Source organism: Hyperolius riggenbachi, chromosome 1 (genome assembly GCF_040937935.1).
Source record: "Hyperolius riggenbachi isolate aHypRig1 chromosome 1, aHypRig1.pri, whole genome shotgun sequence".
NCBI classification, from domain to species: Eukaryota; Metazoa; Chordata; class Amphibia; order Anura; family Hyperoliidae; genus Hyperolius; species Hyperolius riggenbachi.
In genome coordinates this window covers 163,912,772-163,937,140 of record NC_090646.1, presented here as the reverse complement: position 1 = coordinate 163,937,140, position 24,369 = coordinate 163,912,772, and the positions used below count along the sequence as shown (strand labels likewise).

At 44.4% G+C, this 24,369-nt stretch overlaps 1 protein-coding gene and 1 long non-coding RNA gene across 4 annotated transcripts in view; one reads left to right on the top strand and one right to left on the bottom strand.

The window, feature by feature from the left end:
* Positions 1-24,369, bottom strand: part of SH3RF1 (SH3 domain containing ring finger 1) — a 231,223-nt gene that overhangs the window by 175,835 nt on the left and 31,019 nt on the right. The window lies entirely within an intron of this gene.
* LOC137569128 (uncharacterized) lies at positions 15,324-21,462 on the top strand. The gene is made up of 3 exons (XR_011030989.1): positions 15,324-15,451; positions 20,560-20,628; positions 21,364-21,462. It is a non-coding gene; the product is annotated as an uncharacterized lncRNA (long non-coding RNA).

Here is a 24,369-nt window from a genome sequence, read left to right as displayed (position 1 = left end):
CAGGACCGCCCAATTGGCGTCAAGTCCTGGGGCCGGCTACTGCAGGCGATCGCGCGCATCTCCTGCTTGGGAGCCGGAGCTCCGCCCCGCCTTCAGTCTCCGAGAGGCGATCGCCGCTCGGGAGACTGTTAGACGCCCAAACTGCTGTCTTTTTACTAAGTACAGCGCTGCAATTTGCAGCAGCACTGTACTGGGGACAGTCGTGTGACACAGCTGTTCCCATGGGGCACAAGAGAGCGATCGGCTCTCATAGGCTAAAGCCTATGACAGCCGATCGCCGTGATTGGGCTGGTGGGAGTTAGGAACAGGCAACAAAAATATGTTTATTAAAAATAAATTACAAAAAATATTTGGCAAAAAAAACAAAAACAAACAACTGGGGGGCGATCAGACCCCACCAACAGAAAGCTCTGTTGGTGAGGAGAAAAGGGGAGGGGAATCACTAGTGTGCTGTGTTGTGCGGCTCTGCAGCTTGGCCTTAAAGCTGCAGTGGCCTATTTTGAAAGAAATAGCCTGGTCTTTAGGGGGGTTTAACACTGTGGTCCTGAAGTGGTTAAAGCCTAGTACACTCATCCAATTATAACTGACCAATGATTGGCAAATTTTATCACTTCCACGTAGTATGAGAACTCACCTACACAGTGTTCATAGTATTCAAAATCTGTTGGTGTTAATACTACCTGGAAGTGGTGAAATGGACCAATCATTACGCACCGTTTGGGAGTGTGCCGTATCTCACTGATGTTTGTAGCTGCTGTCAATAAGCTGATAACCTGAATACTGATTTAAAGAGGAACTCCAGTGAAAATAATGTAATAAAAAAAGTGCTTTATTTTTACAATAATTATGTATGAATGATTTCGTCAGTGTTTGCTCAATGTAAAATCTTTCCTCTCCCAGATTCACATTCTGAAATGTATTACATGGTGACATTGTTACTGTGGGCAGGTTATGTAGCGGTTTCTAGCTGTTCTGGCTGTTACAGACAGCTGTAAACTGCCATTTCCTGTCTGTGAACATTGTTACATTGTGGCAGTTTGCCCAGAGTACCGCGGTATTCAGAGCTTCTTGTGGGAGGGGTTTCACCACAATATCAGTCATACAGCGCCCCCTGATGGTCGGTTTGTGAAATGCAATAGATTTGTCATGTAAGAGGTATCAGCTACTGATTGGGATAAAGTTAAATTCTTGGTCGGAGTTTCTCTTTAACAAATCGAACAGCTTTGTTTTCTCGCTCCATGTGACTTGTACATGTACTCCAAAGTAACTAGTGCACATATGACAGAGTGATCGTGTACAGTGGCGGGAAAAACTAAAAAAATACGCAGTAACTAATAGTGAGCAATTTCAACTAAACATGTAATCAAATTCTGGATATAGTCACTAGATCAATGTAGTTTATTGATCATGTATCAATGTGGTGCCAGGAAATTTGGGTGCAGAGGTAGACAGTTTGGCGACCGAATTAGAATTTGGGCTCAGTCTTTTGATGGAGCTCAAATTACTATTTGGAGCACCGCTATAGCCAAAATTAAAATTATGAACTATGGCGGCACCTGGTACGCTCAAATCTCCTGCGCCACTTTTGCCTGGCTTGACTAGAGTGATCTCGTCAATGTGTTTGCCTGCCTTTCCAGTCATTCATTTGTGCCAGGTGACATGAACAATCGTACACTGCCGCACTTGGAATTATAATTTTTATAGTTAAATATATACACCACATAAATGTGGCAAGCAAAAGTTGCACATGGGCAAAAGTTGCAGATGGGCATGCAAATCTGTTAATATTCACTTGTTGTATGTGTTAATTGTATTCCTTTTGATTTACAATTATATGCGTAGTAACTGAAAAGCAGCTTAGGTCAGCCTGTCCTCTGAAGGCTTGCATATTAACACTGCACTGGATAAGGTGATATGGGCATGGCAATTGGCTGGCGTTTATTAGACGTCTGCACAAAGTATCGACAATCGGGTGCCCAGGTGGGGAGTTGAATGCCCAATGCGGTACTGGTAAGGGCCCTTTTCCACTGCACAGCTGAATAGCAAAAAATCACAAATCGCTAGTGATTTTTAAATCGTTAGGGCTGCTTACTTTATCATAGAATTTTCCGCTATAGTGATTCCATTTGCAAATTGCAAATGCTTTCTGGCGTGATTTTAAGAGTAATAATGCAATGCAAACGAAAAATCGCAATCGCTGGCATTTGTGATTGTGAATGCCAGTGGAAAAGGGCCCTGAACTGATTGCATACTGGGTAGGAAAGGAACTGAGGAGCCAATCATCTACAATATTTAGTAGATGACTAATTACAAAAGTGATCATTTCAGCGCCAGAGGGGGAGGTTAGTGTTTGGCATTTAGTGAAGGGGTTAGGTTTAGGCACTTGGAGAGGAGGGTTCAAGCGAGAATGGTATAGTAAAATATCAGTCATCTAAATTACCAATACATCTAAATTACCAATACTTTAACTAGCAGCACTACCCGGTGCCCAACTCATGCAGCAGTACTGCAATACGTACACAGGGTAATGGGTACACTCCATTCAGCGGTGGGCAATGCTTCCATAGATATATGGCACTAACTTGACACCTATGAGAAGTACTCCAGTTCACATATGATGTTCAGCAGATGCTGCAGTGAGGAGGTGAAATGCCGACAACCAACAAACCAAAGCATCAGGTCTATAAGCACTTTGCGGCAAGCTAAACTAAGGCCTCTTTCAGGCAGTGTATTCCCCGCCTGTCAGCTGCTCTCCTGCACCAGCCAGGCCCGTTTTAGTGCTCGGCACCGGTGGTAGAAAGCCCCCCCCCCCCCCCCCGCCCCATAAAGTCACAGCTGGGGCAACCGCAGCTGTGCTCAGACTTGGCATGTTGCAGTTCTCTATCGCTAGGTTACACCAGGCGCTTCTGATATTTTTTTCAAACCTGACCAGCAGGGCTGCCAGTTAACTGGTAATGTTGTAAAGAGAACCCAAGGAGGATCTTCAGGGGGCTGATGGGACACAGAGGCATGTTCTCTGCCTAATGACATGGCTCTGTGTCCCCCAACTACTGCTCTCTGCCCCCCCCCATAGCCGCACTATAGCCCCATAGCCCCCCCCCCCCCCCAGCTTACGACAAGATTTCTCGCTAACTCGGAGGTAAATTCCCTGTTTAAAACGCCCACCAGGGGCATACCTACAGGGTTTCCTGAGCTGCCATTGGGCAGCTCTCTCCCCTGGCCGCTCCTCCTGCCGCTCCCCTGCCTCCCTGCACGCTATGAGAGACAACACAGTCTCTCAGTGCAGCGTCGTGACCCAGGGGTCATGCAAGTGAAAGTGGGTCATTGCGGCCCACAGGAGCGGTGCTTTTTGTGGCTACCTGATCCGCTTAGCACTGCGGATCAGGTAGCCTACTTTTTTTTTTGTGCCCACCTCGGGTTCTCTAACGGAAATCAATATGGCAGCCTCCATATACTTTTTGCTCCAGGCTCCCTTTAAATTGCACTGGAGGGCGGCAGATGGGAGTCTGAAATGCCTGGCAAGCGTGCAGGTTTAGCCTCCCATCTTAAAGATGCTGAGGATTCTTTATCAGAGGGATGAAATTCTAAAAATAAAAATAATATGGAGATACGCATAGCAAGGAGCAATGATTTGCAGCAGGGCAGTCACAGTGTTGTCTGCAAAATACGTAAAACCCTTTTTATAGTAATTATCCCATTACTTTAAACGCCTGGAAAAAAACCACACCCCCTGCTGTTTGCCAGGAATGAACAAGCAGACAACTGCCATACATTTAATAGTGATATATATTTTTTTCATAACTGCGCCAGAGCCGGTTATTTGTCCTGCCAAATCCCATTACGATTGCAGTTAATTCAGCTCACGCAAGGACGCAGAATAAACAAGCATTTGTTTTAATAACGTGTTTTTCCCTTTCTGAATAGACCCGGCCCCTCCAATTCACGTTCTGCATCTGCTGGCAGAAACAGCTGCTGCAGGATTCGATTGCTATCCAATTTAAGGCAAGAGAAATACGTCCAAATTAAATCTGCAGCAGAAAATGCAATTCATACTGAGCTGTTCTACAAAGAATCAATTAGGCTGCTTGATAGACAAAGGCTTACTACTTATGCCATAATACCGAAGAACACAGCACTGAGCCACTTGCAGGGAGATTACTCCTGATTGGCATAAAATATTGCTGCTGCAGAGAAGGTTTAGCATCTGCTTGGCCTCTGATAGAGAAGTCAGGCATAGCAGGATGGCGGAATGCAAATTAGCATTGCCCATTCACAGGGATTTTCTTCCTGGCTACAGTATCTGGGGTGTCTCTTCCCATCAGCATTTTCATAGATTGCTACCGCATAACCACACACAATCTTCTCCTAAGCCACACAGTGATGGCCTATTCCAGCACACTGGCGGTCTTCTGTCACTGCAAGACTAGCTTCAGCTGGAAGTACTTATGTGCGTCAGTTGGCTGAGTTGTTAAAATGATCTTCACTCTAAGCATAATGTACAGCAGTCCTCAGATGTATCTGTCCCTTAAAGTTTAACTGTCGGGCATAAAATTAAAAATCAATTCTTTATTTTTATCTTGTAAACACGTAATAGGGATGCTAACCAGGCAATCCAAAAGTTAAAAAAAAAAAAAAAAATCACAATTACTTTTCTTGTTGATAAATGATCATTTCCCGGTTTACCTGACTTCTTTGGTACATTGCCACACAAAGGAAAATGTATGGCATGCTGGGTTGTCTTTTTTGCCAATCAGTGCCAGGCAGCGCCGAGGGGTGGATTGGGACTCCCAATGACGTCACGACGTCGCTGACGTCATCCCGCCCCGTCGCCATGGCGACGGGGGAAGCCCTCCAGGAAATCCCGTTCTTTGAAAGGGATTTCCTGATCGGAGATCGCCGAAGGCAATCGAAGCGGGCGGGGGGATGCCGCTGCTCGCTACATGATTTTAAAAAAAAACAAAAAACTGCTGTGCTGCCTCCTGGCGGAATGTTTCATACCGCCAGGAGGGTTAAAGGGATACTTAAGTCAACAGGGAAAAATGAGTTTAACTCACCTGGGGCTTCCCTTAGCCCCCTGCAGCCGATCGGTGCCCTCGCAGCCCCGCTCCGATGCTCCTGGACCCGCCGCGGCGACTTCCGGATTCGCCGTCACCGGCTGACAGGCATGGGAACACGAGTGATTCTTCGCGTTCCTAGCCACAATAGCACCCCCTATGCTGCTATTGCGGCAAGAAGGCCGCAATAGCAGCATAGGGGGTGCTATTGTGGCTGGGAACGCGAAGAATCACTCGTGTTCCCGTGCCTGTTGGCCGGTGATGGCGAAACCGGAAGTCGCCGCCGGCGGGTCGAGGAGCATCGGAGCGGGGCTGCGAGGGCACCGATTGGCTGCAGGGGGCTGAGGGAAGCCCCAGGTGAGTTAAACTCATTTTTCCCGGTTGACTTAAGGTTTACTTTAACTAATACACCCTGATTGGCTGAAGCATCTTTCCCTCCTGTTTTCCCCTCCCACACCAATGTTCCTCTGTGATTGGCCAATATTTCTCATGCAGAGATAATGCATTATCTATTGCAGAGCTGGGTGGGAGTGCCTAAAGACTGGGAGGAGGGTGGGAAATGCATACACAATCAGGCAGAGGTGAGTAAGAGAGGAAATGACATCAGGATTGGCTTCAAGATAAACACAGTTAAAATGGGGAATCCTAAAGCCGCATCTACACGAGTATGATGCGGCTCGATTGATAAGATCCAACAGGACAGATCTCCGCACCGCCGATTCCCTGCTCGCTCCCCGCGAGGGGACAATGGCAGGGAATTGAGCGGAAGATAAGCGGCGCCGGCGGGGACGAGCGGGGAATCGAATGCGGGGAACGCGGAAGAGGCGATCCGGCGGCTAATCGAGCCGCCAGATCGCAGCCTCATCTACCCGTGTAGATGAGGCTTAAAAATAATTTTCTCTTTTTTTTACTATAGAAAAATCACTAAAATCAAAATGTGGACAGTGCAATACATCTGTTATATAAGGAGCGCAAGTATATATCTTCTTATATACATGGGTTTTTTTTTCTGAGATAGTATGGCTGACATCTCTTCTTTAAAAAGGGAAAGCTCCAAGGAATAGAACCACCAGATAATGCTCATTGAAGTGCATCTCTAGTCAAGCTTAAAGATGAACTGTAGTAAAAACAAAATAATTAATACAATTGCTTAGGTTTTACAACATTCATTTTTAGATTATTTAGTCAATGTCTGCTTATTATACAAACTTTCTTCTCCCTGATTTTCATTCTGAAATTATAACACTGGCGGTGTAATGGTTAAGGGCTCTGCCTCTGACACAGGAGACCAGGGTTCGAATCTCGGCTCTGCCTGTTCAGTAAGCCAGCACTAATTCAGTAGGAGACCTTTGACAAGTCTCCCTTACACTGCTACTGCCAATAGAGCGCGCTCTAGTGGCTGCTGCTCTGCTCTGGCGCTTTGAGTCCGCAAGGAGAAAAGCACAATATTAATGTTATTTGTCTTGTCTTGTCTTGTCTAATTCTGCCAGGTGATCAGTACGGCATGTTTGTTGTTTATTTACCGAGAGTTGTTTGCACAGAGGAAGATACTACTTGCTTGGTAGTTGGAAAAAGCCGTTATTTACCACAATGCAACGAGGTTCACAGACGGCAAACTGTCAGAACCTTGGTCATGACATCACACTAGCAGCTTGACCATACTCCTCCCAGAGCGCAAGACATGACACACGACCACTCATCACCTACAGGTCAAAAAGTGAGATTTCACCTATTCCTATTCCCAGGTCACAAAGCAGTGTGCTCCAATGACAGGGCAGCTCTGGAAAGGAGAAATCGATTGAGCAGTACCCACTTATCGCCGTTTCTGCCAAGAATCTAGCATATGTACAGTATGTCGGCCATCATCCATCAACAAAGAAATCGGCTTGCTGAATCATCTCGTCCAAGCCCAGGCCAAGAATACTCTTTACTCTTCCTACTCCATCATGCACCTGGTTGTCATCCCTCCATAGAAACTAAACATTGCTAGGCTACAGGCTAGCATTGCGTCTGTACAGCACTTAGGGCTGGTGCACACCAAAAACCGCAAGCAGATCCGCAAAACGCTAGCAGATTTGGAAACGCTTTTTCTTCTTTTTCTGAAGCGTTTCAGCTAGCGTTTTGCGGTTTTGTGTAGCGGTTTTGGTATAGTAGATTTCATGTATTGTTACAGTAAAGCTGTTACTGAACAGCTACTGTAACAAAAACCGCCTGTCAAACCGCTCTGAAGTGCCGTTTTTCAGAGCGGTTTGCGTTTTTCCCATACTTAACATTGAGGCAGAAACGCATCCGCAATCCAAAATCTGCAGCAGCCCGGGAGTATGCGTTTCTGCAAAACGCCTCCCGCTCTGGTGTGCACCAGCCCATTGAAATACATTACCCTAGCAGATCCGCACCCGCAAGCGGATCGCAAACTGCAGCCGAACCGCTCTGGTGTGCACTAGGCCTTAGACCTGAACTGTCACCAAAGGCTTTAGAGGCAGATTTGAATATACCAGAACAATAAAACCTTGTATGGCCACCTTTAGCTTACCATAAATTAAAAGATTATTTAGTCATGTATTGCAAAGCAGCTTAATATAGCCTTAAGCAAACAGAACGATATGCCAGAACATCATCCATTTCTATAGATGAAGAGCTTGCGGTAAACTTTTACATTTGAAGGATTGACCTCCCCAGTACCTCAGATAGCTATTTAAGGAGCACCATGCATAGACAACAGGGGTTAGTCATAAGGAGTCATGTCTGGACACAAAGAAGTATGATGTCTATACTGGTATATTGCAGTGGATTATTAAACAATCTGCCACATCCATCATCACTTCCATTTTAAGGTGAGACCACATAGGCACTCGTGTATCAACAATAATAGCTGATGAGTCACTGTTACTCAAGGCAAGCTATTTTCTTCCGCGCAGTAATATATATATATATATAGAATACACAGAGCCGTATTGCAGCATGGGGCTGTGTTGCAGACGTGTTAACACAAGTCTATGCTTCTAGCAAGAGCAACACAAAGTTGTTAAGATAAAAGCCTGTAGCTGAAAATTATACACTTAACAAAAAACCCACTATTCTGTCACCTCCTAAAGTCATTTCTGCTATGTCATCAGGACTGACAGCCAATACTCAACACCCCCACACACCGATACTAGAAAGAGCTCAAAGATGTCCTGGAACATGTTATTACTGCAGAACAGTGTTGTCTTTGCTTTGATTAGACCACTTGACATTCAGCATAATGGCAAAGACATGCTACAATTTACCATGTGCTGATTTGTCAAGAGAAACCTTCCCCATACGTAATCAGCGTGATTATAATATGGTAATAGCACAACCTGTAGTGCACAATGCCCAGTATTCTCAAGCAATGAGATTGATTTAAAGGGATACTGTAGGGGGTGGGGGGAAAATGAGCTGAACTTACCCAGAGCTTCTAACGGTCCCCCGCAGACATCCTGTGTTGGCGCAGCCACTCCCCAATGCTCCAGCCCCGCCTCCGGTTCACTTCTGGAATTTCTGACTTTAAAGTCAGAAAACCACTGCCCCTGCGTTGCCGTGTCCTCGCTCCCGCTGATGTCACCAGGCGTGTACTGCGCAGACACAGACCATACTGGGCTTGCGCTGTGCGCTTTTGATGACATCAGTGGGATCGAGGACACGGCAACGCAGGCGCAGTGGTTTTCTGACTTTAAAGTCAGAAATTCCAGAAGTGAACCGGAGGCGGGGCCAGAGCATCGGTGAGCGGCTGCGCGTGCACAGGATGTCTGCGGGGGACCATTAGAAGCCCCGGGTAAGTTCAGCTCATTTTCCCCCGACCCCCCTACAGTATCCCTTTAAGCATTGCTTTTGAACAGTAGGGCATAAACAGCACTGACTAGCCTCTGTAAGATGCGTTATTATAGCACAGGAACTGCTGCCGAGTACAAGAGTTCGAACACAAATGCCAGAAAGCACATCTAATGCTGGATACACACCATGCGTTTCCGCGTTCGATGCGTTCGATGCGGCTGTCGATACGCGTCGATTCGATTATTTCCGACATGTCCGATTGAAGCTTTGATGGATCGTTAGGTCGATTTGCCATACTTTACATGGCAATCGACCTAAAAATCATCGAAATTCGTTCAGAAATGCTCGGAAATAATCGAATCGACGCGTATCGACGGACGCATTTGAGGCGGAAACTCATGGTGTGTATCCAGCATTAGAGCTCGTTTCCACTAGGGGCAATTGTCACGTACCTGGAGGTAAGGAGACCGATGTGCTGAGGACAGCAACCCCTGCGGCTTATCAACCCCAAGCCCTGAACTGGAAACAGGTGCCTTGGGTTAACACGGGGCAGGAGTGCTCGCAGATCCAGTCGTTGGAGTGAGCAGGAACTGGAGACTCCCGCAGGACGGGTCTGGTACTGCAATGACCCGTACACCAGAGATGATGTTGCCACGCAGGTTCTGTAACAGGCTGGTAGAACAGCAGATCCTTGAGCAATCCGGGGTCGGTAGCAGAGCAGGTAGTCAGACTGGCAGGGTTTGGCAACAGAGCGGGTTATCAGACAGGCAAGGTTCGGCAGCAGAGCGGGTAGTCGTACAGAGCAGGGTTCGGCAACAGAGCGGGTTATCAGACAGGCAAGGTTCGGCAGCAGAGCGGAAAGTCGTACAGAGCAGGGTTCGGCAACAGAGCGGGTTATCAGACAGGCAAGGATCAGCATGGATGAGCGGGGAGAGGAAGGGAGAAGGCCGGCACTACAGTACACTATGCATGGAGGAGGGATCTTGGCAGTAACTGCAGCCTCTTTCCACGGAAACAGCGTGCTCTGGCTTGTAAATAGAGTCACTGGAATGTAGATAGAGAGATGCACATAAGTCGGCACTGCTGTACAGATCGTGTATTTAATCTTCACAAGTGGCATACATCAGAAGAGTTCAAAATTAGAACAACAAGTAAACATACCATATTCAGGAGGCTGTGAGCTAACGGTGGGTGCAGGGCACAGAGTAGCCTTACGGCCGTTTCACGCTGGCAATGCGCTTCTACGGAGCCTCACAGCCTCCGTAGAAGCGCATTGCCAGCGTGAAACGGCCGTAAGGCTACTCTGTGCCCTGCACCCACCGTTAGCTCACAGCCTCCTGAATATGGTATGTTCACTTGTTGTTCTAATTTTGAACTCTTCTGATGTATGCCACTTGTGAAGATTAAATACACGATCTGTACAGCAGTGCCGACTTATGTGCATCTCTCTATCTACATTCCAAGGATCAGCATGGAGTAGGTCAGGGATCAGGCAGACAAAGTGTCACGTCACGGGAGCAAACTTGCTGCAATACCACAGCACAGAGGTCTGGGCTCTCCAGGCTTAAATAGGCCGTTTGGCGCGCACCGCTCGACGCGCACACAACGTAGTGCGTCACGCGCACACGGAGCAGCGCGTCACGCGCGCATGCGCAAACGCGAACACGCACATGCGCGATACACACGCGCATGCCCGCGCACACACGCACAACAAGAAGAAGATGCATAAAACAGCCGTCTTTGCGCGCGCGCGTGCACAGCAATAATGCCCACACCTTGCGGCGCCAACACTTTCGCCACGCCACGCGCGCTGGAGAGCCCCGACAGAACACCCTGCCGGGAGGCCCGCCGGGACCCCCCAGAACGACTGCCAGCATCCGCATGTGCCAGCCGCCTCACCTGGACAGGTAACTGACCGTGACAGCAATCCAGTGCAATGTCCTGCATGCAAATTGCAGACAGTGAATCACATTCTATTTATTATAATCAATCGGCTGCTTCTGTGTCCGCATGCAGGGGAAACATGGTTTGCTTTTTTTTTTGCATCACACTTGGCATGGCTAGAGAACTTTGGATGCATATTCAGAGATACATATTAACAAAAGTGGAAATTAAACTGCAAAAAGCTTACTGACTGTCATGAATAGATACAGACTAACCAGCAAGCTCATGGTGACCCAGAACTCATTGGAGTGTGTAAGGATGTCATGAATAGAGAAAGAGGTTCTCAACTCTTTTATAAAAGGGTCTGAAGAGCATATGGAAAAGGTTAAATGCATTGGTAAGCACTATACCTGCAGTGCTTGCCACAAAGAGTTAATTTCTCATTGCCAGTTGCAGTAGCATACCTAGGGAAAACAGCACCCCTATTGAAACACAGCTAAACAGAAAATGTATACCGTATATGTAGCATTATGTGGCAAAAGCAGAAAACGTGGGTCTTGAAGCATATACCAGCAAAGGGGCATGGTCAAAACAGATTGTGGGTGGAGTTAAACAACAGACACAATACCTATGTGACCACATAGAACACTCAAAATGCATCATTCCCCACTAAGCAAGCACTGTCTGGTGAAAACCAGATCAAAACATTTAAGGTATTAGGATGAACGTAGGCGTGGGCTTATGTATAAAAGCCGTACTTAGCAACCGATAGACAAGAAAAAAATAGAAATGACACATGGGATCTCTGTGCTATGGGCAGCAACTTGTGTTTTCCTGTAATTTTCCTAAACAAGGCCCACTTCCTACACAAGATGAATGTCTTTCACTTTTGTACTATTCTGGCTGAAACAGTTCAGGTTTGCATATTTCTACCTAATTGTTCTTTAATAACTAGCTTACTCCCTTATTCATCGCTAGCAACCTTATCACCTGGTTACGAAAAAAGATGACGCACCCTAAGCCTATCCACCCTAAGCTCTCTTATTCAAACAACAGTCAGAGAGAGAATGTGTCCTTTGTTCTTCTGAAAAACCAGTTGAGACCTAGAAGAGCCCTCGTCACATTGTAAGTTCATGGTTCATGAGGCACGTGGCTGGGACTGCAGGTCTTATCAAAGACTTTTCAATACACAGGTATCTCATAAACATTTTTCCATAATTAAAATGAACAGGGAGTGGCATTTAACAATCAAAGTAAAGCAACAATAAAAGCAGTGTGGAAAACTATGTTGCCCAGCTGCAGAGTAGCTTCACCACTAGGGTGACCCAGTGACATGGAACGAAAGGTGGTTTCCTTTACAGACAAGGGCAATCTGTTTGTCAGGATGGTTCAGTGCTCTTAAATGGGGCTGTACGATATTGGAAACGCTATCTCCAGTCCCTGCGCTTAGTATGACAATACCACCCTTTAATAGATTCAGTGAATAAAAAGCCACAGACAGAGCTGAATCCACTGGGAAGACATATCTTTCTAGATAACCTTGATGGATTGCTTCACACAGAAGGACAATTACAAGTAACATACAGAAATCTATTAGTTCCACAAATAAGAGCTGAAAACACTGGGAAAACTCATTTCCCATTAAAGAGACACTGAAGCGAAAAAAAATATATGATATAGTGAATTGGTTGTGTACTATGAATAATTACTAGAAGATTAGCAGCAAAGAAAATATTCTCATATTTTTATTTTCAGGTACAGTGTTTTTCTAACATTGCATAATTCTATAATATGTGCAGATTACACAACACTCAGCATTCAAAATGATTCTTTCAGAGCAGTCTGTGAACTAATGACCTCTCCTCTGGCAGAGAAAAAGTAAATAGTTCAGGAACAGTTGAGATAATAAAAGTCAGTAGACAGCCCTCTCCACTTTGAAAGTCGTAGAGATCAATGGCTTTTTTGCATAGAGATAACAACTGGAGTTCCTTAACTCTTCCTGTACTGGAAACAATTAGACTGATGTATCTTATCTTAAGGTTTTATTTCTTAACTGTACTACACATACAAATCATATCATAAATTTTTTTTCGCTTCAGTGTCTCTTTAAACATTACAGATAGGTATGCTGTAAATTACAGTATCCTGTATAATAATATTGTACTGGGACATTTTGCTCATTATATTGTACTGGGACATTTTGCTCATTAGTACATCGCACCGCTAACATAAAACATGTTTTTATGTCTTAGAGGAGCAGACATTAAAGCTGTATTAAGCATATGCTTAAATATGATTGGTGTAATGACTGGTTTAATCTCATGTAAAAGTAATCATGATGTTCAACATCTACTGTATATATGAGTAGAATGTAATGAGTCAAGTATTACACTGACTAATAAAGCTCAATAGTGTAGGGATTCTGTCACTCGCTGGTCCCGGCTGACTAGTATTATTATGCAAGGCTTTACAGCAAGTTAGATTTCACTAATTGGCTGTAAATGGCTACCCTCTAATATTCAGCTATTACCATAAAAATACTCGAATGTCTTTTAGCAGAAAATCAGATGCTGGCCTCAGCCATAGAACTGACTAGTGTGACAGGAGCCACACAGCTTCTCAAACAGTACACACACAAAAGGGGCCTGGTCACCTCAAATACTGCAAGGGGTCCATACAACCGAAGACATCCAGGTGTTGTCTTACATCCGACCAGCTAAATTAAAGGATACCTTTTACATTTTTCTTCAAATAAAGGTTTTAAAATAGTACTTGGCTAGTAATATAAAGCTAGACACACACATTAATAGACTGCCAACAGATGTGGCAAAAGCATCGATCTTTCTCTGATGGGACTCTGATCTGAAAGGGATATATTTTTTCAACAGACTTCAGCAGGAAATCTATTGAAAAGTTGATCAAACTGTAGTGCTGCCCCGTTCAATGCAGTGTATTGATATGGGCCATAGAGCAATCCCTGCATCTGCCCCACCCCTAATTAACAGATTATCTGTCCCGTCTGATCGATAGCGAAGATCATATCAAATTTGTTCAAAATTACTATGAAACAGACATGTTGGCAGGTCAGAGTAATGCTGGGCATACACGTCACTTTCTTTCCTTATCAATCGAGCCGCTGATGGGCTCGATTGATAATATTCGACAGGTCCGATGACCTGCCGGATAGATTCCCCGCTCGATCCCCGTCGGCGGACAATAGCAGGAAATTGAGAGGCTGCTGGCGGGGACGAGCGGGAATCGATACGCGGGAATGCGCCGGCATCGAGCCGGCGGCTCGATCCAGCGCATAATTGCATCCAGAAACGTGCCGTGTATGCCCGGCATAACTCAATCTGCTGGGAATTTAACTGAAAATCGATTATTTTGGCTATTATGAGAAGACAAAGAGCCTCAATGTTTCCTTCTTCACCCTCAGCCCCTTACACAAACACAGGCTCTGCAATGAAGTTACGATTACTAAAATCCTTCTAAGGGCCCATTTCCACTGGCGTTTAGGATAAGAGGCGATCGCCGCATCGCCTCACATCCCTCCGCAAGTACTTCCGGTTGTCTTCCGTACAACCGGATGCGGCTTCCCGTCAGCGGCTATGGGGACTCGGATGCATGCGGTGGAAAACTGCAGCATGCTATCCATAATTTCCCCCACGTCGCATCGCGCCGGATTTGGTAGGTAAATTTGCGTCAATGGAAACGACTCCATTGAAGTAAATTGGTTGCAGTTACCTTGTGTTGTGATAGGGAGCGGTTTCCACATAGCAACAGGTCTAGTGGAAACGGGTCAAAAGGACAGACTGTGGTCATTCACTTCTCAGTTGATAATCTAATGTTTGTAAAGCAGTAACGTAGCAATTGGGGATGCAGAGATGGCAACCTCACCGGGGCCCTTAAACCAGAGGGGCCCATCATGGGCCCACCCTCAACTAAAAAATAGCTCTTCAATGGTGGTATGCAGGTAATGATCACTTCTATATATGCTATGAATGGTGGTAATCATTAACAAATGGTTCCCCTCATCTGCTTACACCTCTCATAGGCCTGGTGCACACCAGAGGAGTTTTTCCTGAGCGTTTTGAGTTTTTAAATCTGCTGCTAAATGTTATCCTATGTGTCTGTGCACACTGGAGCAATGAGGTTTTGTAAAAAAACCCATAGCATTACATTGGGAAGAGCTTTTAGAACCTTTCAAAAGCTCTTCCCAATGTAATGCTATGGGGTTTTTTACAAAACCTCATTGCTCCAGTGTGCACAGACACATAGGATAACATTAGCAGCAGATTTAAAAACTCAAAACGCTCAGAAAAACTCCTCTGGTGTGCACCAGGCCATACTGTGGATGTCTTTGGCAGGTTTTGTTGCGTCATATGAATATGTATAAAATGCTTGGGAAGCCCGATGTAAAACTTGCAGTGGGGCCCAAAGATCCTTAGCTACGCCACTGTGTACAGGCACACACTGTCCTATGCAGGCAATTTAGTTTGAGAGAATTTATCTTCCCCACTGGAGATTTTCAGCCAATTGTCAGTTGTAATCTTCCCTAACAGAAGATCCTAAACATGCTGTACATCTCCAGAGAGATCACTGAGCTCTGTATGGCCTGTCTACACAGGCAGTCTGCAGGAACTCTGGTGCTTTTACAATTTGTTGACCACCAATACCCCAGAACAGACTGCTGGTAATGTCAAGAAGGACTTGCTATGGTCAGTAAATAACTGGATCTTTATGTACCGTTATGCTGTTCATCATTGGTATCCTGCTGGGAAACTCTCTCAGTGCTCCTCACTTCTCTAAGATCTACATACCAACATGGTTTCTCCCGAACATCTGCTGGCAACACTGCTATGCACTAGATTTATGCAGATCTACTGACCCATTGCTCACTTTACCAACCTCCAATATCTCTTTTTCATCTCTGCTGACTAAATGCCTCCCTTAAAGTAAAAAATTGGCAACTATTTGCCAGGCAATGTAATAGTTTAGTGTAGTGATCATTTGGGCTAGTTCTCCACCACTCCACTAGCTGCCATTAACAATTTACACACACTCTGCTCAACCAAGCTGCACGTACTGTCCTATGGAAAAAACAAAGAAAGAGGGGAAGCAAGAGGCTCTGGGGACAAGGTAACTAGCCAAAAAAGTGCAGCCTAGGCCACTGCTTGTCACCGACACTAAAGAGGACCTGAACTCAGAACTTCCTCTCTGCTTTAAGATAAGCAACAGCTTAACTTTCTTTGTTACAGCTGATACACATGCTGCAATAAATCTGCAGTATTTCTACTTCCTGCTTTCATGGAAGCAGACATAAGGTTGACATCATGTGATTTCAAATCAGCTGCTATGCCAAGGCAGCCAGCTGATAGATCAAATTACAGTTGTGATTAGTCACAGATTAGGAGGAATTAGATAGGCTAAACTCTAAATACATACATGGTGCATTTCTCTACGTCCTGTGCAAGAGTTCAGGTGGATGAAGATAACCGGGAACGTGTAGAGCCATCAAATGGAAAACTGAAATGATCATGAACGATTGTTTTAGCTATCAAGAAATTGATATTTTATTTACAAGAAAAGAGTCTGGGGATGAATAGAAGGAGCACTGGTATCTCCAACGTCTTCTAATAATATAATCTGTGATACAATAGAGCTGTAGGTGCAACACTCAAAGAGTTATATATGGAACATATGAACAGCACATTTATTTATGGCAACTACACAGCCTGTGTGTAACAAAGCCATCCACCCATCTGGGATTCCCCAGCTGTGGTGGGGGAACACTCACCTTTCAGAGCAATACAATAAGCAATTCCCATGTTAAGTACTGGGTCTGTTCATGCATGTCCACTGTTAATGGATATACACCTATAGATAATAGGGCTACAATTTCAATGTACTTTAAAGGGCATGGCGTACCTGTCCACTTAAACAATTTAACCTAACCTATTCAACTGTGCCTGCCTGCAGCATCACAGCCAGTAAGTTCAAGTTACTCAACACGACAGTTCTTTGTCACTTTGTGTACAAATTATTGTTCCGAAGCTGAATGCATCTCATAAAATCATCACACAGATAAAGTATACGTTACAAAACACCTCATTACACATTAAGGAAACAATCTAAACTTGGTGGAATTCTGTTTTGAAAAATAGTGGCTATGTAAGCGTGTCATAACATTTTACTTCAAATAAACTTAGGTACAAATTTGCAAGGGTTATTTGATGTCCAGACACAGCCCTCAGGGCAGTGAACCAGGCAAATCTGTTATGAACAAGCGTGGCTTAGCATGCTTATTTATTAATATGGTGAAAACAGAGGCAAGGAGCCTCTAAATTTATTTCCTCTAAGGCCTCTTTTCTCCAGACTAATTAAGAATAAAGTACAGTGGCACTAAAAAGTCAATTAAATCAATCCTTTCCATCAGCAACCCCCCCCCCCCTTCTCCCAACCACCAAACCCTCCTCTTTCCCTCTCCCCCAATCCCAACTACCAAACCCTCCTCTCTCCCCCCAACCACCAATGTCTACTCCCTCCCTCCCCCCCCCCCCGCCCCCAACCACCAGATCATCCCCCCAACCACCAGATCATCCCCCCTTTTCTTCCTCCCCCCCAAACCACCAAGGCCTCCTCCCTCTTCCCCACCACCAAACCCTCCTCCCTCCCCTCTCCTCCCGAACCCCCCCACCACCACCACCAAACCCTCCCTGCTCTCTCCCCCCTCAACCTCCAAACATTCCTCCCTCCCCTCTTCCCCTCACTCACCAAACCCTCCTCCCTCCCCACACCCTTCAGATCATTCCCGAATCTGATCATTAAATTCCATCAGATTTCTGTACCCAGATTAAAGCTAGATGCACTGAAAGAGACTGCAATAAACATAAGGTGCCAGAGTATGTCACCATTCACATGGCACTGGTATACAACTTAAAATTCCAATCGCTATATTATTGCACCCGAGTACGTTAATTTTATAAAACAACTTAAAACAGAGTATGCAAGCTCACAGACCTGCTACTTTTACGTTCATTTCTGTTGTTTTGAGGTACCTAGCTAACTAAGCAGAAGCACTGGGATGTTAGTAGAGCTAATCCAGGTATAATTTTACACATTTCCACATTTACAGGATGGATTTGCAATTCAGCTTCACATTAGCAAGAAATTACCCCCATAATGCATCCCTTCAGGACAGTGCCTGGAATATGCAAACAATGCCCCTGAAAAGCCAGGCATGAAACTATTGCGAATAGCAGAACCACAGCCTATTCATATTACAGAGCGACAGAAACCAGCTCATGAAAATCCATCTTCCTCATACTTTGAATTGACTCGGCACGATCCCACTTCTCCTTCAGCTGATAGAGAGATTAAATACAGTGTTATAATTAGAAATCACAATCTTTCAAAGCAAATTGTAGCTTCCATGACGCCTCTCTTTAGCTGAAAAACATGAATGGATATTCCATGTGGATGCCAGGGCATGTCGGTAAATGAACTTCAATAGCAGTAGGAAATATCTGATGTAAAGAGTGCACCCTCCAAATGCTTGTGTGTGTACTGAGCACAGTACAAAGATGGAAACATCACTCCACTGGCTACCAGACTTCCGTCCAGTGAGTAAGATTTCACTGGAAGCCAATCTAGAGACATTACAGCGGCATAGGACACCACAGATAACCAGCCATTAGAGCAACCAAATCTCTTCCTCTCCGCAGCTGAAAACACACAATGAGCTGCCACAATACATTACTTCATCCACTGACAAAGGATGCATTCAGTATCCGCATTTAAATGCTGGAGGTCAATGACAGTACACCTTGCAGAATTAAAACATGGAAAACCCTTGCTAGAGCCACAGTTCTCTACGGTTACAAGAAAAAAGAAAACAAATTACTAGCTCATCCAAGACTAGATAATGAGCTATAACTATACACGGAATATTTTAACTGCATACCACAAAACAACATTAACATTCAGCTGCATTCTGTAGCTGCTATAACTGTTTTAGGAAACTTGTCCCACTGCTAAAAATACCCAGAATGCTCCTATGTTAGTCACCTTGGATCAACAAACTGTTCAAAGCAGGAAAAATAAAGTTATTGCCTACCTACTGACCTTTATACTGTGATTACTACGGCACATTCATTCCGTGAGGTGATTCTCACATCCATAAGGATGCTTTGCTAGCTGTAGCCGGCACCTGGGAATAATCACTCACATCTCAGTAACAGCTGGCTGCAATGGAAGGTAGCTTTCTCACTGAAGCATGCAAGGCTTCAGAGCAATCATCAGAGAAATACTACAGAAAACAGAGGTAGACCTGTGTAATACAGACAAAGGGGACCTGATGTGGGTTGTCCTTTATTTCTTATGCTGGATGCACACCATGAGTTTCCGCGTCGAATGCGTCCGTCGATACGCGTCGATTCGATTATTTCCGACATGTCCGATTCAAGCTTCGATGGTTCGTTAGGTCGATTTGCCATACTTTACATGGCAATCTACCTAAAAATCATCGAAATTCATTCGGACACGCTTGGAAATAATCGAATCGACGCGTATCGACGGACGCATTCGACGCGGAAACTCATGGTGTGTATCCAGCATTAGGGAAAGAGAATTCTCTGAAGCAGATGTAGTGTAGATTTTATTTATTTATATAGCGACAACATATTACGCAGCGCTGTACAGAATATATTGTCTCGTCACTAACTGGCCCTCACAGGGGCTCACAATCTAGTCCCCACCATAGTCATGTCTATGTATGCATCGTATGATGCATGTATTAGTCTAGGGCCAATTTAGGGGGAAGCAAATTAACTTATCTGTATGTTTTTGGGATGTGGGGGGGGAAACCCACGCAGACACGGGGAGAACATACAAACTCCGGGGACCCATCGCTGCAAGGCAAGTGCGCTAACCACTACACCACTGTTCTTCCACAGCCACAACATGAGTCACAAGTACCAAGCTAAACACAAATGCTGCCAAATATCCAGCCACACAAATATTTCCACACTGAAAAGCAATGGAAAGGGGTGTCACACTAACCTTCATGCGGCAGTATATAGCCATTCAGTCAACGTTGATTTCAGAAACAAGCTTATGCCTGGTACACACCATGCAATTTCCCATCAGACAGACAGGTCGATTTGCTTATTTCCAACAGGTCTGGTCTGATTTCCGATTGTTTTTCTGATCGATTTTCCCAGGACTGTGGAGTCAGAGCAATTTTGGGTACCTGGAGTCGGAGAGTTTCATAAACTGAGGAGTCAGAAGTCGGATGATTTTTGTACCAAAATCCACAGCCCTGATAATTATTACTAAGGAGTCTGAGTTGAGGAGTCTGAGTCGGAGCAATTTTGAGTACCTGGAGTCGGAGTTTGAGTCGTGCTTTCATAAAATGATGATTTTTGTACCGACCCCACAGCCCTGGATTTTTTGATTACTTCTATACAAAATAGATCAGAAAAACATTTCAAAATCAGATTGGACCTGTCGGAAAGAATCAATTTGACCTGTCTATCTGATAGGAAATCGCATGGTGTGTACCAGTTATTACAACAGTGACCATGCTCTGTGGCTGCACATTGAATGGCTGCACATTGAATGCCTGCAGTTTCTCATATCTGCACTTTACATAAATAAGCATTTCACAAACTACAGTACTAGCAAACAATCAAGCTACAAAACAAAGTAAAAAAAAAAAAAAGTGATGACTGCAATATATTTAGAGGCTACTGTATTAATTCTATTTACAAAAAAATTCTGCTTTTATTGCTTTGCACTAATCCTTTCCTTACCTCAAAAACATTAGGTGTACTGGCACAGAATAAGTATGCATATCCCATGTTCACGGTGAAGTCTGCCAGCATGCTTATTCCAGGTATGTGACTCGTGGGTCTTCTCAGACCAACATATCTGTGTGACAACATAAGCCGCATCTACACGCGTAGATGCGGCCGCGATGCTCCTTATCAATCGAGCCGCTGATGCGGCTCGATTGATAAGATCCGACAGGACGGATCTCCGCACCGCCGATTCCCTGCTCGATCCCCGCGAGGGGACAATGGCAGGGAATCGTGCGGGAGATAAGCGGCGCCGGCGGGGACGAGCGGGCACGAGCGGGGAATCGAATGCGGCGGACGCGGCGGGCACGCGGAAGAGGCGATCCGGCGGCTAATCGAGCCGCCGGATCGCTACAATGTCCCATGGTGTAGATGGGGCTTAAGGTACTGACATTTATATCATGCAATAAGCTTTGACTTCCCTCTCTACAGGTTACCGATGGGCTTGTTAAGATTAGAAATGTGCTTCTATACAGACAAACATGAGTTTCAATTCATGTATGAGACTTTTTTTCTGTATTAGTATTTTATTATGCAATTGTAAGGGTTCTTTCATACTTCACAGGGATATCCTAGAGGTTATGGGTAATACATTCTAAGAAATTGTGTACAAATGCTAATGCATGTGTTTTTTTTTTTTTTAATAAATGCGCTTCTGATGATGATAATGGAAGCACAAAAAGCACAAACACACCGCTTTTGTATTAAATAGCAACAAGTAAATGGGATCACTTAAACCTGAGTAAATAAACTCCTCTGCCTCTACGTTTTAGGCATAGGCTGTGCAAGCCGGGCGACCCTCATTTGCGCATACAAGGCTAGGACTAGTGGCAAGAAGAGCGAACACGAGCACGCCAGCCTTGTGGTTTATTTTAAATGGGAAGTTTTAATTCAGGTACGAGTGTACCCAGCTTGTGGTTTTGTAATGCACAATAAAGTAACTTGTTTGATAACCAATTGAAGGCGCGGGTGACATTTTTTGTACTGATATAATGATCTATAGCACCTTAGCATCTCCTCTCATTTGAGTTTATTCGGTATCTACCCAGCATGGCCGCTCACAACGCAAAAAAACAATCCTCTGCCTCTTCTGCTTGGTTTTGCTGAACTAGTAATGATAACCAGGAGAATGCTTGGAATAATAAAATCAGCTACACTTTGTACATGTTCCAGTAGTGGTACAAACACAATTCTATGGTGACAATTGTCGTCTAATGAATAATTGAGGTTACCACATGAAGCCATGCAGTACGCTGGAATAAATAACTAGATGGGTACACGAATGTTTGAACACAAGCCAGAACTGGGGAAAAAATGTATATGAACAACAGATTGCAGAGGAAAATGTCATGAATTTTTATTTCCCAAGAGAATTAAGAATTCAGGATCTCAGCCATCTTTTGTCAAGGTAGTTCTGACAAAGTTTCCATAAGGGAACAGCGTCTGCCACTATCAAGACACTGAAATAGATTCCGCTTATTGCTACAATCTGGACCACTTTTGCTTTTCGGTTTAGAAAAACAACAATGTAATAAAGATATCCCAAGATGTGAGACGATCACAGTCCATGTTCATCCAAGGGGAAAGATTCAGAAAGCACTTGTGGAAACCAAATTGTATTTATCTGGTCAAGGATGTGATTTACGCACCAGCACATGGCACACTTTGCAGTAAATTATCCAATTTATATTTGAGTCCAACTTTGAAAGTTTTACTATAATTATTTTGTATGAATAACAAAATACAGTATGTACGCAGAAAACACTACTACTTCAGTGCTCCGTACTTATGACATACCAGGGTTGTTCTTAGCAGAATTATTGAAACGAAACCAGAAGTGAGACAGATATGGAGGCTGCCATATTTATTTCCTTTAACAATACCAATTGCCTGTCAGTTCTGATGATCCTTCTGGTCAGTAATGTCCTAAGTCAGGGGTTCTCAAACTGGGTGCCGCGGCACCCTGGTGCGCCTCAGGCACCTTTCAGTGGTGCCTCCGCATGCATCCCAATCCTTTATGCAATACCATCAAGTAATGCAACCACGTATTGATATACAATGTGGCTGCATTACTGCTAGTTAACCTTTAGTCCCTGGAACCATGGTTGTAGTTGAACATGAGGAATCGCGGTGCCTAATAAGCATCACTAGCTACTTGGAGTGGGGTGTCGCTTGATAAGGGTCATAACAGCATTTTGGTAGTTTTTGGCGAGGGGTGCCTTGAAAAAATGTCAAAGCCTTCAAGGGTGCCTTCACCCAAAACAGGTTTGGTAACCACTGTCCTAAGTAGTAGTGATTCAGTGTAGTGATGGCTCTGTTCAGACAATCAATCTGGTGAAACGCAGTGTAAGCGTGGGAAGGGGTAGGGGGTAGTGGCAGTGGAGCACAGTTGATGCGTCGGTACATATCTATCGATTTCGCAATACAAAACTAGCTAGAGTCATATTATGACAAGATTTCTGCTAATACTGCCTAACAGTAGCAGTGTGCAGAGTAGTAGATCAGCAGACTTATATCCAGGACATATTGATTTTATATCCATCTTTTAACTAATCTATCACTGAATGGAACACTGTAAGGCCAGCTTGACTGAGCAGAAGGATGCTGCAAGAGGCCACATTACTTCTACCAAGGATCCGAGATGAACTTTTACTCATTGCATAATTATGTTCCTTTCCTATTGTTTATAGGGCATTCCTCAGGCCAAATACAGTTTTGTTTTTGTTTTAATACTCTTATTCCCTATAAACTAAACAAGCCATACCCACAGGTTTTCAGAGAGCTAAGGCGCTTTCAGACAGTAGCAAGGGCTCATGGGAGCTCAGTCTGGGCAGGAGGAGGGGGAGGTATGACTAGCCAGAGATTTCAGAGGCAGAGGGGAGGAGGGAGGAGGAGAGGGGATAATTTTTTTTTTTTGCTCAAGATGCAGATAAGCCTGCCTCTGTGTAATGTTTACAAACATGGCTGCTGTCATTGTATCACAGGAAGAAATAATCATATTCTATTAAAGCTGTTTGCAGCTAGATAGGCTGTGTAAACTATCTAAACTTTACATAAGATATATAGACAAGTTACTTGTTATAGTTAGTTTTTCATCTCAGATGCGCTTTAACCGAAAAACACTAAATTACATTGGGGATTATCGCAAATATAATATACATACATGGCCATATATGGCTGTTTAATATTTTAAGTGATAGGCTTGCTAAACACCAGCGGTTCTGGATGCTTGCCTGGCTTACAGGGGCAAAAATAGATCATTTGCATATTCAGTAGTGGTGCATTGTGGGTAACCACAAATGTTCACTTATAGCTGAATTATTGCAAGTTTCCTTCTGTTTTAAGAAGGCACATTTCAACATAACATACATACAATTAGGAATTGGCTTTGTGTATTAGGACACTGAAATTTGCAAACCAGAACCACAATAAATGTGCAAGAAAGTAATTGGAACCACTGAACAGCAAAACTTGTAAGCAATTCTGATAAAGCCTTTAATTATATTACTTAACTGGCTGAATGCCATACAGAAAGGGACAACCTTGATTGAAATGGAACCTGTCTTCAGGTTGAGGTGCTTAGTGGGATCACCAGAACTTTTTAACTTGTGGAGCACTTGTGGGCAAACCAGGCACTAAAGGGTTGGGTATAGGGCACCATGGGGGTGGGGTGTTTTTAGAGAGATGAGCCTTTCTGAATTCCCCTCAGAAATAATCACAGGTGTAATTTGATCTCTCAACTATGTCAACAGAAATTCGGCAGTGCTCGGCAGACACAG